General features: G+C 45.2%; 1 protein-coding gene across 1 annotated transcript in view; it reads right to left on the bottom strand.

Annotated features, from left to right (window-relative positions):
* Positions 1-14,002, bottom strand: part of CFAP95 (cilia and flagella associated protein 95) — a 208,550-nt gene that overhangs the window by 85,156 nt on the left and 109,392 nt on the right. The gene's annotated exons all lie outside the window — the stretch shown is intronic.

Genomic DNA, 14,002 nt, shown 5'->3' with positions numbered 1-14,002 from the left:
ATAGTCAGCCCCCCCTGTGAACGAACCCCATGATGAAGCATGTCACCTCTAGGATGATTGAGGGTTCTTTTAGAAAATAATTAATTTTCCATTTTTTCCCTTTATATAATTAAATGACCATTTATATCTTAGGTAATTGTTCACCTTGTTTTCACTGCGAAATAGGGTTTTCACTGGTGTTCCTTTGGCGCTCTTTTGTTGATGACAGTTATTTAAATAAGGGGTAGGAGAGTAGCCGTCATTCCCTTCCTCTCTTGTTGTATATACACACATATTTGAGAGCGTATACCATGCAGTGCACTATAGAGACATGCTGAAGAAATTAACATGGTTGTGCATATAGGCATGATTTCATTACAAGACAGGAAGCCACCATTATGCATAAACTCCTTTAATGCCACTCCTGCCAATTCTCATTTTTAGGTCTTGACTACAGCATTGCTTTAGCAATGCTTGTTTGTCGAGATTATAGTAAGGCTTTCAAAAGTCTACCCAAACTGCGGATTGGGTACGATTTATGTGAGCTAGCCACATCCCACACCATTTGTCTGAGCCTCTGCATCAGACTTCAAAGGAATCCGCTGCCCTGCCCTCCCCCATCAGACTTCAAAGTATACCGCTTACCCCCCCTCCCCCTCTGCCACGCAATGCCAAGAGCTTGTTTCGTGCGTGGCTGACTGGATACACTGAAGTGCCCTTGCAGGGGAACGCCAGGTAAAGCTTTGGCTCCTTTCACGCCTCAGAATTGGTTCCCAAGCAGGGCACATAGGAGCCGGGTCCTCATATCCACAGCTCAAGCACCGCTTCAAGGACCACTCACCGGTGTTACAACATGCTCACGGTTACACCTAGTGCTTGCTTCTTCGTGAGACTTCACTCGGAAGTGCATGGGGCTCTCAAAGCATAAGAGCCGCCTGCACCTCTCGCTTCACTCGTTTAGTGCTGATGAGCCTTAGGGGTCTGCGAATCTGAACACTTTTGTCCCTGTCCACTTTCTGACAGGCTCTCTCTGCCTGTCTCACGTGACCTTCCTACCGGGGACTTGTGTGTAAAGTTTCTGATCTACGGCGTTTACCTGTCAAACCGAGCTGTGCCACTTAGTAGCGCTACAAGCGCGCAGTGCTTGACGGGGCACATCTTCCCCGCCCATCTCGTCTTTCTTTAGGCACCAGACCCAGTGCTCACAGACATAATTTGCATGCAGCTCTCGGATACATCTGTGATTCTTTTCAAGCGTGGGGGTGCAAGTAAGCAGTGCGTGTCCTCAACGGCTCTGGGGAACAAAAAGCACTCTTCCATACATCAAACAGGGATCACCAACTACTCGAGGTCAGCTTTCTGATGACCTTTAAAATCTCGCAAATGGCCTACGCACTTCTCTTTCGTTCGTCTTACTTCGGTGACGTTCCTTCCTTTCCTTTATCACCGCGACCCCCATCCCCACGTCGCCCCCTCCCCCATCCACTCATTGCCCTGCACGTATTTTTTCTAACCACCAAATACTGTGATATAGTCACTAAAGATTATGTTCAGAACTAGTATAACGTTTAACAGCGCACTACATAGATGAACAAGAAACCATTGGTGTCTTGTGTGGTTATCTTTAATAGTGGAGGCGAGCAGAGCAGTCCATTTATTATCACAAACCTTATGGGACTTAGCACAAAAGGACCCTGTGCACCACCGTAGATACAGTTTCATTGCAAATTCATTGCAAATTAACAACACTGAAAATGGAATGAAACGTGCTTTCGGGTTACAGTATGTCAAAGCGTAATTCAGCTGACTGGGTCCCACTAGTTATTGCCTTTCTTTGTAATGCGATCTGAACACTTTATGCTTCGTTTCATTTGCAAAATGCACTGGCGAGCCATGGGCATGCCGCAGCTCCCGATTTATGTAACTGCTGCTTTCAAGCTTGTGAACAGAAGCTGCTCGGTTGCAAGTTAAATGCTAATTCAACACCCCACGCACACACAACCACCCCCCACACACACACAACCCCACACACACACAACCCCACTCACACAACTCCACACACACAACCCCAAACACACACAACCCCCCACACAGACACACCCCACCCCCACACACCCCTACACACACCCCACACACAACCCCCGACACACACAACCCCACACACACACAACTCCACACACACAATCCCACACACACAGTCCCACACACGCAACTCCACACACACAACCCCACACACACAATGCCACACACGACCCCAGACACACACACCCCACACCCCCACACACACCCACCCCACACACCCACACACACACATACAACACCACACACACAACCACACACACACAACCTCACACACAACTACACACACAACCACAGCCACACAACCACACAATAACACACACAATCACACACAACCACAACCACACACACACACACAACCACACACAATAACACACACAACCACACACACAATCACACACAACCACAACCACACACAACCCACACAACCACACACACAACTATCGATCTATCTATTGCACTCACTCTATCGCCCTCACTCTATCTGTCTATCTACCGCACTCTCTCTATCTATCGCCATCACTCTATCTATCTATCTATGTATCTATCATCTATCTATCGCACTCACTGTATCTATCGCTCTCACTCTAGCTATCTGTCTATCGCCCTCACTCTATCTAACTATCTATCTATCTATCTATCTATCTATCTATCTATCTATCACCCTCACTCTATCTATCGCCCTCACTCTGTCTATCTATCTATTGCTCTCCATCTATCTATCTATCTATCTATCTATCGTTCTCACTCTATCTATCTAATGCCCTCACTCTATCTATCTATCTATGGCCCTCACGCATCACCACAGCATCACTCAGGGGCACCACAACATCACTATGCGCTACCACAGCATCACTGAACGCTACAGCATCACTCGTCGCCACCACAACATCACTCAGCGCCACCACAGCATCAATCTGTGCAACCATTCAACAACAACTAGTTCAAATATGTTCTCTCAATGTTTCAAGCTTTATTACAAATGTCACAAGAAGATGTTAATATTTCACTTCTGTTCTTGGATTTTCGTCACAATAATATACACTGAACATAATCTTCACAAAAGTTATTTACAAAAGTTCAAGCTATTGCCATTATAAATTACAATCACTTTTATGTAAGTATTAATTATTAAAAAAAATTCAAAGCCATTGTTATTTGTAATAGCAATACAACTAAGTCACGTAAATACAACACATTGCATTACAAATGCTATAGGTGTCACATTAGCGAACGTTATAACTATTGGCACTGTAAATGACAAAGCTATTATTTTCGCTATTTTCAAAACCAACACATAAATACAAAATTTGTCATTTACAAGACCAATTGCTCATACTTTCCTAATGCGAGACCTATTGCATTGCAAATGCTTGCTTTGTAAATGCTGCTCAAGCAAGTTAACTATGCCTATGTTTCTCTATGTTGTTGGTATTCTGAATGTGGTGGGGAACCCTTTTAATTTTTAGGTGTAGTGAGTATGAGGTTTAATGGGAATCCAAAACTTAATTTTTTTTGTTTGTAATCTGGAATCATAAGCAAATCTTTTTGTGATCAGGACAGTCTTTATTCGGTATACAAAAGTATAGCGATAAAAGCTAAAATACAGATAAAATAAAATCAGATTAACAACAATGGCAATTAAAACAGCACAGTATAAGTATCATGTACCAACAGAACATTTCATATGATACTATCATGAAATCCATGCAAACATGCCAGGGACACAATGGTCAGTGCTCTACCGGTCCGAGTTTAAAAAATGAATACACATACGCCAATCAATCATGCTAAAAGCAAAGGTTTTAACCGTTTCCAGTGGTTACTCGATCTAAAGTCAATACCTTTGTCAAAAGTGCAAAAGAGGAGATCTACAAAGGACAAATAGAAATGGTGGTAAGTGGAAAACAGTGCCAGAAACTCTTGCAGTCTAGCCTGCTCTAACATAAGTGTAGAAATATAACCGGGACAGACAAGAGGCAAGAACTCTCGTTTTATGTTAACACTTGCACATTTAAAACACAAATTAGTTTTCCGAAAGCCCCTGTTTTCCCCCAAAATGTGCTTTGTGCAAATGTAAACACAGATAAAATAAAGTGCCTTGTGCATTATATGTAACAATCCCTATGCAGGCATACCGTACTAGCTGCCACAAAAAATGGGGGATGTGTATTTTCTCACCAGCTTTCTCAGGCGAACGGCAGTAGATATGTATTCATAGACCATTAGACATATGTATTTTGTTTGAGGAGCTGCAAATAAAATAAGGCTGGTGTGCATCTTCTAGCGTTCATATACTTTAATAGCGGAATTAAAAGCTGCCTCCTTGGTACATTATATACAACTTATAGTGGAAGCACCATTTTATATAACCTAGCTAAAGCAAGTGTAGATTAACACTGCATGAAAGAAATGATTACTAGGGAAAATAGATTGTTACAAAACACGTCCTGTGTCAGATTGTACCAAGGCACAGCACTACAACTAACAGATATCACTATTGGACAGCTCAATGGAGTGTGTTTATCAACTGAAACTGATATTATAGCTCCATTTTAAGAATGGATGAAGACTGCCTTACAAGTAGGTTGACCCAAGATTCGCCCCAATACATGCCCTGCTGAGTTGCAGGGAGCTGCCGTGAAGAGTTGCTGGATCCATGGAAAAATTAAGGCAATGTCAACATTGATGTCGAAACATGAAAAGATAGGAAAAGGATCTTTTGGTTTATCGTGTCCAAAGCCATGGTACCTGGCATTGCTTCTGTTACCAAGAGCAACGCAGGATCATCAGCCTACCAGCTTCTCAGTGGTCATGATAGAGTTATAGGCACACCTTGCGGTGCCCTCATTTGCAAACAATACAGGCCAGAAGGCATCTATATAAATTTGGAAGGTTAAACCTCCAAATTACACTAAAAGCAACACAAAAGCAACATCAAATTCAGTTTTCTTTACTAATGTCGCCAGAAAGGACCTATCACTTAGCTTACTGACCATATAAATAGATTTATTATCAGATCTTTCCAGACTATTAGAGGCAGGATATGTACCGTGTCACACCTTAACGAATTGATCATTGCGAAACAAGACAGACAACAGAAAGCATATTCCCCAGTCCACAGCGGGCCATACCAGCATACACAGATAGCTTCTGCACAACATGAAAGGTATTATTGGCAATGCAGTGCGGTATATTAGGTTGTGTGAATTACCTTCCAGCTCAGTCATTTATGGGTTTCATAGCCAGGCTTCCCAAGATCATACCCTGAGGACGGGGTGATAATGCACAAAGGTTTGCCGGCGTGCTAATTGGAGAACGTGCCAACAACTTACATTAGCTCTTTCTGAATGCTCAGGTAACCATTAAACCAGTGAAAAGGCTTGAGAATGTGTGGAATGCAAAGCTAAGCACATTCCGGGGGCTCAAAACACGGCTGCTGACGCTCTTTCACGTTTCCATTGGCAGCGGTTCTGAGAGGCGTGGCCACGAGCGAGGGAAGAGATGACGCCTTTCCCGGCTCGGCTTTGGCACCTGCTGCGGTGGCGCAGCGCATCAGAGAATTAGGCGAGATGTCATTGGCACCTAGAAGGATGAGGAGATACCAGACTTGTGTAAAGACATTCTGTGGAATCATGGGCCCATGGGAGCGGGAGGCTTCGAGACTAGGGGAACAAGTGCAGGCATCCATGGTTTGGGCAAGAATGAGGGTAAGAGCCATTCATGGATGGCGGGGCATTTGTCGGCTATCGGGCACCATGCTCGCCTGTTAGGTCAGAGAGACCCGACAACGTTATTTCCAAGTAGGGCAGCACTCAAAGGGTGGGCGAGAGTTATGCCCAAAGTGGCAGATCAGAGGACCCCCATAGATTATGACACTCTAAAGAACATGATAGACGCCTTGCCTACAGTTACACATTCCGCTTATGAGGCAGCCCTCTTTGCAGTGACGTTTAGCCTTGCATTCTTTGGAGCATTTAGTATAAACCTCCAAGACAGACCAGTCAGGCAAGGGTAGGAACATCACATTGCAGCGTTGGGTAACGACAATCTCTGCCCGGTGGCCCTGCTGGCCACGTTCCTGTCCAGCCGCCCGCATGCAGACGGGCTACTGCTCATTCACGCTGACTGTTCCCCAGTAACAAAGTATCAGGTGGACCATGTGATGCTAGGGTGCTTATTTTGGGCAGGGTACACTACAAACGGTGCCAAGTTTAGTTCACATTCCTTCAAGATAGGAGCGGCTACCACGGCCTTTAGGGTGGGCCTCCCAGTCGAAGCAATTAAAAAAGTAGGTCGTTGGGAAGCCAACTGCTACAAGGAGGTATGTTAGACCATTGAGCGTGATACGCCCTGTGAGCAGACATGTGGTTAATGACGTGTAAATAATGTATGTAACCCGTAAACCGGGACAAGAGTAAGATATTATGGTTCGGAATTAGCAGCCAAGTGGTGTGTGTTTGATGTTGCAGTGCTTTAAGTTTAATAAACAACAATTTCAACATACTGTGTTTTATTGCAGGGACAGAGGTGTGGGTGATGGGGCACTCTTATGTCACAAGATTGGCGAGATGGGTGAAGGCCAACACCTGGAAGCATGGTTTTAACAACACAAACATATCATGGCTTGCTGCACGCCAAATCCATTGGTTGCTGGGAATCTGATGGAGTACATTTGTCCAAAGTGGGCATGGCGATCTTCTTATTAGACTTAGGGGAGGGGCTAGAAACAGCCGGGTGTAGATAAGGGAGGACTAAGGCTAGGTAGTGGGGGCTCTGGGCGCAGCGGGTGCCACGCCCAGGGCTGTGGATAAAGTACAAGGCGACCCCCCCCATGCAGGACAGGCGCAGGAACAGGACCTGAAGCCCCAGTGCAAATGCACAGCGCTGAGTCATATATAAGCTGAGGGGCCCTTCTTGGGGACTTGGTTCAACGGCACCCCGTTAGTCCTTAGGGAGGTTGTAAGCCTGAGCAACCGGGGGTTTGCTAATAACGCCCCGCCTGGATGGGCAAGGTGTGAGTTGACTCTCCCTTGTCTGGAGGGTGGGGCAGGTGGACGATAGGTCCACCGGTGGGAGGCTGGTGCCTCCCAGGATCGACACCTGGCTAGGGCTATTGTGTCCGCGTCATTGGCTCAACTTCAGGCACCCTGCAACAAGGGGTTGCGGGGTTTAGGGGGGTCACCTGTCAGTTAACCCGCTCTGTTATTTGTATCACAAATAAACCTGCAACTTCTTATTCCCAACTTACTTGTCTGTGTATCATTTGGGTGGTGAGGGTTGTGGGACGAGGTTTACCGATGAAACTACTATGAGGGAGGCCCGAGGTCCCTGCAGGGGACCCCCATAGGAGGGCAAACCCCGTAGTAGGGCGCAGGGAACCGAGGCCAGCCCATGGGAGGGCAGGGGGGGGCGGGGTCACGCTAGGATAGGCCACCCCCCTTTTTTCTTGGGATGTTATAGGGGAGTTCCTCCCTCCTGGCGCCCTCTTTTGCTGCTGCCCCCTCCTCACTGCGGTCGTGTAGGCTGCTCCTCGCCAGCCTCAGGCCCTTTAGCCCCCTAGGCCCTCTCCCTCACCCCCCACGACACCGGGCGCGAGGCCCGCAATTTCAGCTCCCCTCCCTACCGCTCACCCGCTGAAAGGGGGGAAGTGGGGAGGGGGGAATATTAATGATGTATTTATGTTTTCTAGGTTGCAGGAGGAGTTACAAGGCGACCCCCCCCCCATGCAGGACAGGCGCAGGAACAGGACCTGAAGCCCCAGTGCAAATGCACAGCGCTGAGTCATATATAAGCCGAGGGGCCCTTCTTGGGGACTTGGTTCAACGGCACCCCGTTAGTCCTTAGGGCGGTTGTAAGCCTGAGCAACCGGGGGTTTGCTAATAACGCCCCGCCTGGATGGGCAAGGTGTGAGTTGACTCTCCCTTGTCTGGAGGGTGGGGCAGGTGGACGATAGGTCCACCGGTGGGAGGCTGGTGCCTCCCAGGATCGACACCTGGCTAGGGCCATTGTGTCCGCGTCATTGGCTCAACTTCAGGCGCCCTGCAACAAGGGGTTGCGGGGTTTAGGGGGGTCGCCTGTCAGTTAACCCGCTCTGTTATTTGTATCACAAATAAACCTGCAACTTCTTATTCCCAACTTACTTGTCTGTGTATCATTTGGGTGGTGAGGGTTGTGGGACGAGGTGTACCGATGCAACTACTATAAAATCTGTGTGTGTGGGAGAATGGAAACGTGAGATATTGTTGCATTGTGTTGGCAGTGACAAGAGGGAGATAATCATTTACCCGCTTCTTTCTTGTCTCTGTCACTGTCGTTGTGCACATACAGCTAAAACATCTTGTTTAAATAGCTTTTTGGCGATAGTAACCATTGTGATAACAAACCTCTCTCCCAAGCAGGGCGAGGAGCTCCTTCACGCACCTCAGGCAAGTGTAGTTCTGTACTTTGTCTAAAGACTTACAATCATTAATTAAAGCCTGGTTAAGCAAGGATTCCTGTTTAACCCAAAGCGCTAGAGGTGCCAATTTAACATGGTTTTCTAATGGCAAAGATCCCAATTCTGTGAGGCAGAGGGACATGGGAAGGCTGTTTGGCACAGATAAAAGTCTTCTTCAGAATATATTTTCAGCAACTTGTAAAGCAGCATCACAGCATCCCCACACCCTTGCCCCATGTGTGACCATAGAAAAACATCCTTTGGGGTAGAAAGTAATCATAACATTCAGAGGTTTATTACCCAGCTTCCCAGCAAATATAAAAAAGGGCCTCAGTAGTTTGCTTCAACCTTAGATTTCTGGCGTTAATCAAATGAGTCCACGTACATTTTTGATTAAAGGGTATTTCTGGGTAAGAGAAGAAGGAAACATATAATAGTTTCTCACCGTTAATGTATTGTGTCTTCAAAGTTGTACAGGGCTTTCCTGTGCCCATAGCAATGAGTTTAAGAAGTGTTCATTTTTAGACACAAGCCATTCATGAAAAACTTTTGCAGACCTAACCCGTCCTTGAATTTAGGACACAATCATCCACATACAAAAGGATGCGTAGTTTCCTAGAGCCACCCTCGGTACATTAGCTTCTTCTAAATTTAGATCATTATTAATGTGTGTATAGGCAGAATAAATATGGAGCCAATACACAACCTTGCCTTATGCCATGTTTCATTTCAATTGGATAGGTGAGCTCTCTATTCTTCCCATAACCTCATTTGACACATCACTCCATCATGCATCCGCACCAAGAAATGAACCAATGCAGAGTCAATATCCACCACATCAAGCATCTTGGACCACAGTTTCCCTCTATCCACCCATTCAAACGCTGAGGTTAGGTCCATAAAACCTAGGTGGATAGTACCACCCTGTGTCACTGTATCTTTAAATATGACCAGGTGGAGATTAAGGCACTGTTCCACAGTGCCAAGTCCTAGACTGAACCCATAATGAACTTCAAAAAAATAACCCTTGTCCATCACCCATGCTTCCAAGTGTTCAAGCAAAATTCTGCCAATTAATTTACTTGTGGTGTCAAAATAAAGAAATTTGGCGGTACCTTCGAGGATCTGATCTGTTGCCTTTATTGAAAATAGGAATTATGTTTGAGCAAAGCCACAATTTCGGATGGCGCCTTTATAGCCACAATTCTCATACCATTTGTCAACAACGGGGCCAACAAGTCGGGGTATTCAAAAAAGGTCAGATAGTACACTGTCAGGGCCGAGGGTCTTAGTTCGCAGAGTACGGTACAGTGCACAGACCACCTCCCTGTTAGTGGGGGGGTCTATCTTCTTACTGTCACCTATCAATGTGGGGGAACGTTGTTCAAATGACTATCGGTTCCATTGTTGTAACTGTATGCCCTCGTGAAGTGCTCAACCCAGTCACTGCAGGGGGATAGTAGAATCCATATGCATGTTGTGTTCATCTATGGGTCATTTACAGTCTTCCAAAACAAATAGGGATGCTTGCTTATGCTTGCTACTTGTAGTTTTTCCCAAGCTTCACATCTGATGTTTTTTTCCTCTTGATAATGGTCTCTTTATAATTATATCTACAAAGTCTCACCAACCACCTGTCCCGGGGAAAATGTTTTAAGGCACGGATAAGGTTTTTATGTGTCTTAGATCAGTTTCTATGAAACTACCTATGAGATTTGGGTTTCCCTTTTCCTACTATGGCTTGTTGCATGGCAGATTTCCTCAAAAGCATTTAGCATGATATTAGGATTGAGCTCATCATTTAGGCAAGCTAATATCCGATCCCCACTTTTTTAAACAACATTATGTTATGATTAGAATGTATGATGACAAGGACTAACTTCGGTTCAAACGGAATGAAGATGACTTGAAAATGGGGAGAATCCAAAAAGGTTTTAATAACTTTTGGGGAGAGTGGTTGATATTAAGGTTAAGAGGCCACCTTTATGATGGGCTCCTCTTGAGATTTCAACTGGAGTAGGAATTGAGAGGAACTCATCAATAAAAACTGTGTAGCTTGTTCAGGTTTCCTGCAAGCAAACAATATTGAAGCGCTTAATTATGTTATACCAACCAGCATTTTTAATCGTAATAAGGCGGCTAGCCATGTTACAAAATATGCTTTTAAAATCAAACTGTGCAAAAACATCTACATCGAACTGACCTGGACTAAGAGGTGGAACAGTTTTCAGAATTGTCACCAACGGGAGAGCTTCCGGTGGAAACTGAATGGTTCTTTGCAAAGTAGTTTGTCACTGCGTGTACCCTTTGTCAGTGGATCTTATGGTGGATTTATCTACACCCTCCGAATTCATCTGTGGAGTTGTTAGGAATGAAAAGAGATAGGCCAATGTGGTGGAACTTTGATGAAAATCAGTTCTTGGGGCCATGTTAGAGGGTTGGGATGTGTTCCATAACCTCGTTGGTCACCCTCGTGTCTCAAGTTGCGCCCTGTACAAGTTGATTACGGCTGTAATGTTTCCACGTTAGCAGTAGAAAATTCAGTCAATGCAATGAAGTGGCCCTGGCCAGTCAAAGATTTTGAGATGGTGTCAATATTAATCAAAGTGGTCATTAGTGGTGTGAAGACTTTTTTAAGTGCTGCATCAAAACTAGCGGTCAGCTTGGTAAGTGTAAGAAGAGCCTCATAGATATCTTTCCCATATCTGGTCAAAGGTTAGCTCATACACTCAGGGTTGACAGCTTTACTAAGGTTTCACACTTGTTTAAGCATGTGGCAGTTAATTTGGAGGAACTTTTGGTGGGACCACTGGCCTTTTTGAGTGGTGGGGAGCTCATTATTTCATCTGTGTCTTATTGAGATCAATTTATAGATCGTCATTAGGCACGCATGGATTAGGGATTGTTAGCGAGGCATCTTTATTTGCATTTAAGGGAGGTGTACTGAGACTCTCAATGACACAGGGGACAGATTTCGTTTTAGTGCTTTGTTTGTGGTGCCTAGCTGTTCCTTAACACATTCTATTTCATTATTAAGAGTGCCCATAGCATTGGTAAGAAAGTTCGTAATAGTAGCAATTATTGGACACTCTTTGGAAGTCGGCATGACGCTTCACCTCTTTCCCATCGTCCTATACGTTCAGGATGGAGGCAAGGGATTGTTCTATGGAGGTGGCCAAGGTCCGAAAGCATGGAAATAAGGAGGGATGGCCCTTCCCAGAGCCTCGTGGCCTGGGCACCTCCCGTGCTTCGGTGAACCAGCAGTGCTTTAGCAGCATCAACTTCAGGCCCCTCCTTGGATCAGGGAAATAATGAGGGACAAATTCTCACCGCAGCAGGGGCCTCCCAAAACACACTGAACTACAGGTTGCAGGCACTGTGAGTGCGGGCAGAGAAACCACCGAAGAGCGCATCCCACAATACAGGGCACCAGCAGTGCTTTAGTAGCATCAGCGCCTGAGGTCCCTCCTTGGATCATGGAAAGTCTAGGGGACGAAGTCCCACCCTAGCAGGGCTTACCAAAACACACTGGAACATTGGTTGCAGGCAAGGTGATCGCAGCAGCTTTAGTTTCTGTTTGTAAGTAACCCGTGGTAGTCGTTAGGATTTTATAAGTAAAGCGTCTTGGCGTATTAAGGTGGAAAGAGGTAGGTATTGTTATTGTTTACCCTAACAGAATTGCTTGTGATTTGGGCACGTAACAAACACACATGGGGTTTGTGAAAGTAGTCCCTTTGAGGCAGTGCAGAGCACAAGATTTGTTTGAGCCTTGAGAATGAGCGCGTCATTGCTCTTAATCCCCATGAGAATTAGTGCCATTTTCAGTTAGGCAGATTCCCATAGAAAACAATGTAAGAACGCGCTAGTGTGCCTTTTAATGTTGGCAGCCAAAGCCAATTGAACGGTGCCTGAGAACATTCCACTCTCAGTGTCAGTTGAACACTCGGTGTAGTTGGTGGTTTTGAGGGGCTCTATTTGGTGTTTAATTTTTCAGGATAATATTGAAGGTGAATGAGATTAAGCTTTTGGTGACTATTTTGCTTTTTCACAGGTATTTGTAAATGGAAAAAGAGAATAATTCTGTGGTGATTGTTAAAGGGGTAGTTAGCTATTATGTCATAAGAAGAATGAAATATAAATAAATTAAGGGGCTCATTAGGATGGCGGACGGACCTGCGGCCGTCCGCCATCTGACTGTGGAGTCTCCATGTGTGCAGAACTCCGCACACATAAGTATAGCGAGTGCAGATTGGTAGGAATCCGCAAGTTGTTTGTGAATCTGAAAAGTAGTAGATTTACACAAAAGTGTACGTTTGCCTTTGTAAATCAGGCACAGTATTTGCACGACAATGGTGGCATTAATACATTAAATCTTGATAAAAAATGTTGTTACATTTATTTGAGAGCATAGCATCCACGTGCAAATTAGGACTGGTAGAGCCTGACTAATCATCATTAACAGTATGGGCAGCCAATTATACCTGTAGGAATACCCTAGAATAGAACGCAAGATAACTTTACAGATATTGCTCGGTCATGTAACACTATAGAAAAACATCAAACAACTTTGTATCTCATAGAGGATAAACATCAGTGACAACATACATCTACCAACTTTAGTGACCTGATGGAGGGTTGAACAGTATTCATTATACACCTTTTATTGTTACATTACCTTTGAACATTTCTTGGAGGAAGACATTTTGTTACTATCACTTAGGAGTCGATTCCGATTCGGGAAAAAACGCTCCGAATAGCCGTTTGGAGCGTTTTTCCCGTACGAATTGTACCCTGCAACGTCCCCCGTACGTACGACGAAGTACGATTCTTACCAGGAGCTGGACTACGTACGAATCGTACAGAGACTGTATGAATCAAATCCCCGTAAGAATCTCCCTCGGAACCCGCTGTACGCGACATCCGTATGGTTCGCGGCTGGTTTATGAGACCCAGCAAGTACGATTCTTGTGGGGTACGCATCGTACAACCCTTTTTCTATGGGAGCTGAAAACAGCTGTAAAAGCAGAGTTCGCCCAGAAACAGATATGGAACGGCCCCCCCGGGTATGGTGCGCACACTCCATGATCGCAGGGGTACGGTGCATACCCCTGCGATAATGGGGTGTACGCACCGTACCCCTGCGATCATGGGGTGTACGGACTGTACGTGTGTATGTGATTGTGTGCTTTTCCGTACGAATCGCCCTTACCTGACGTGGACCGTACGAATCGCGTCCTCATACCCCGGTCCGGATCGTACTCGTCGGGTCGTACGGCATGTTTACGATTCGTGCGGAGAGGGCTCCGGATACGAATCATACAGACGTTTTTTTTTCAGGATCGGAATCGACCCCTTAGTCTGTGTTCTCTCTATCTCTTATTCTTGTGCAATTTATGTCTTAATTTAAAGTTGTTGCTCAACAGAGGAAGCATATCTAGGATATTCTTAATCACTTCTATGTACCTACTTATTTAGGATAAATGTGGCTTTAGGCTTCATATACAG

The sequence above is a fragment of the Lissotriton vulgaris genome, chromosome 3_1 (assembly GCF_964263255.1).
Source record: "Lissotriton vulgaris chromosome 3_1, aLisVul1.2, whole genome shotgun sequence".
NCBI lineage: Eukaryota > Metazoa > Chordata > Amphibia > Caudata > Salamandridae > Lissotriton > Lissotriton vulgaris.
Note: the sequence above shows the minus strand (reverse complement) of the source record. Positions and strands in the feature narration are given on the sequence as shown.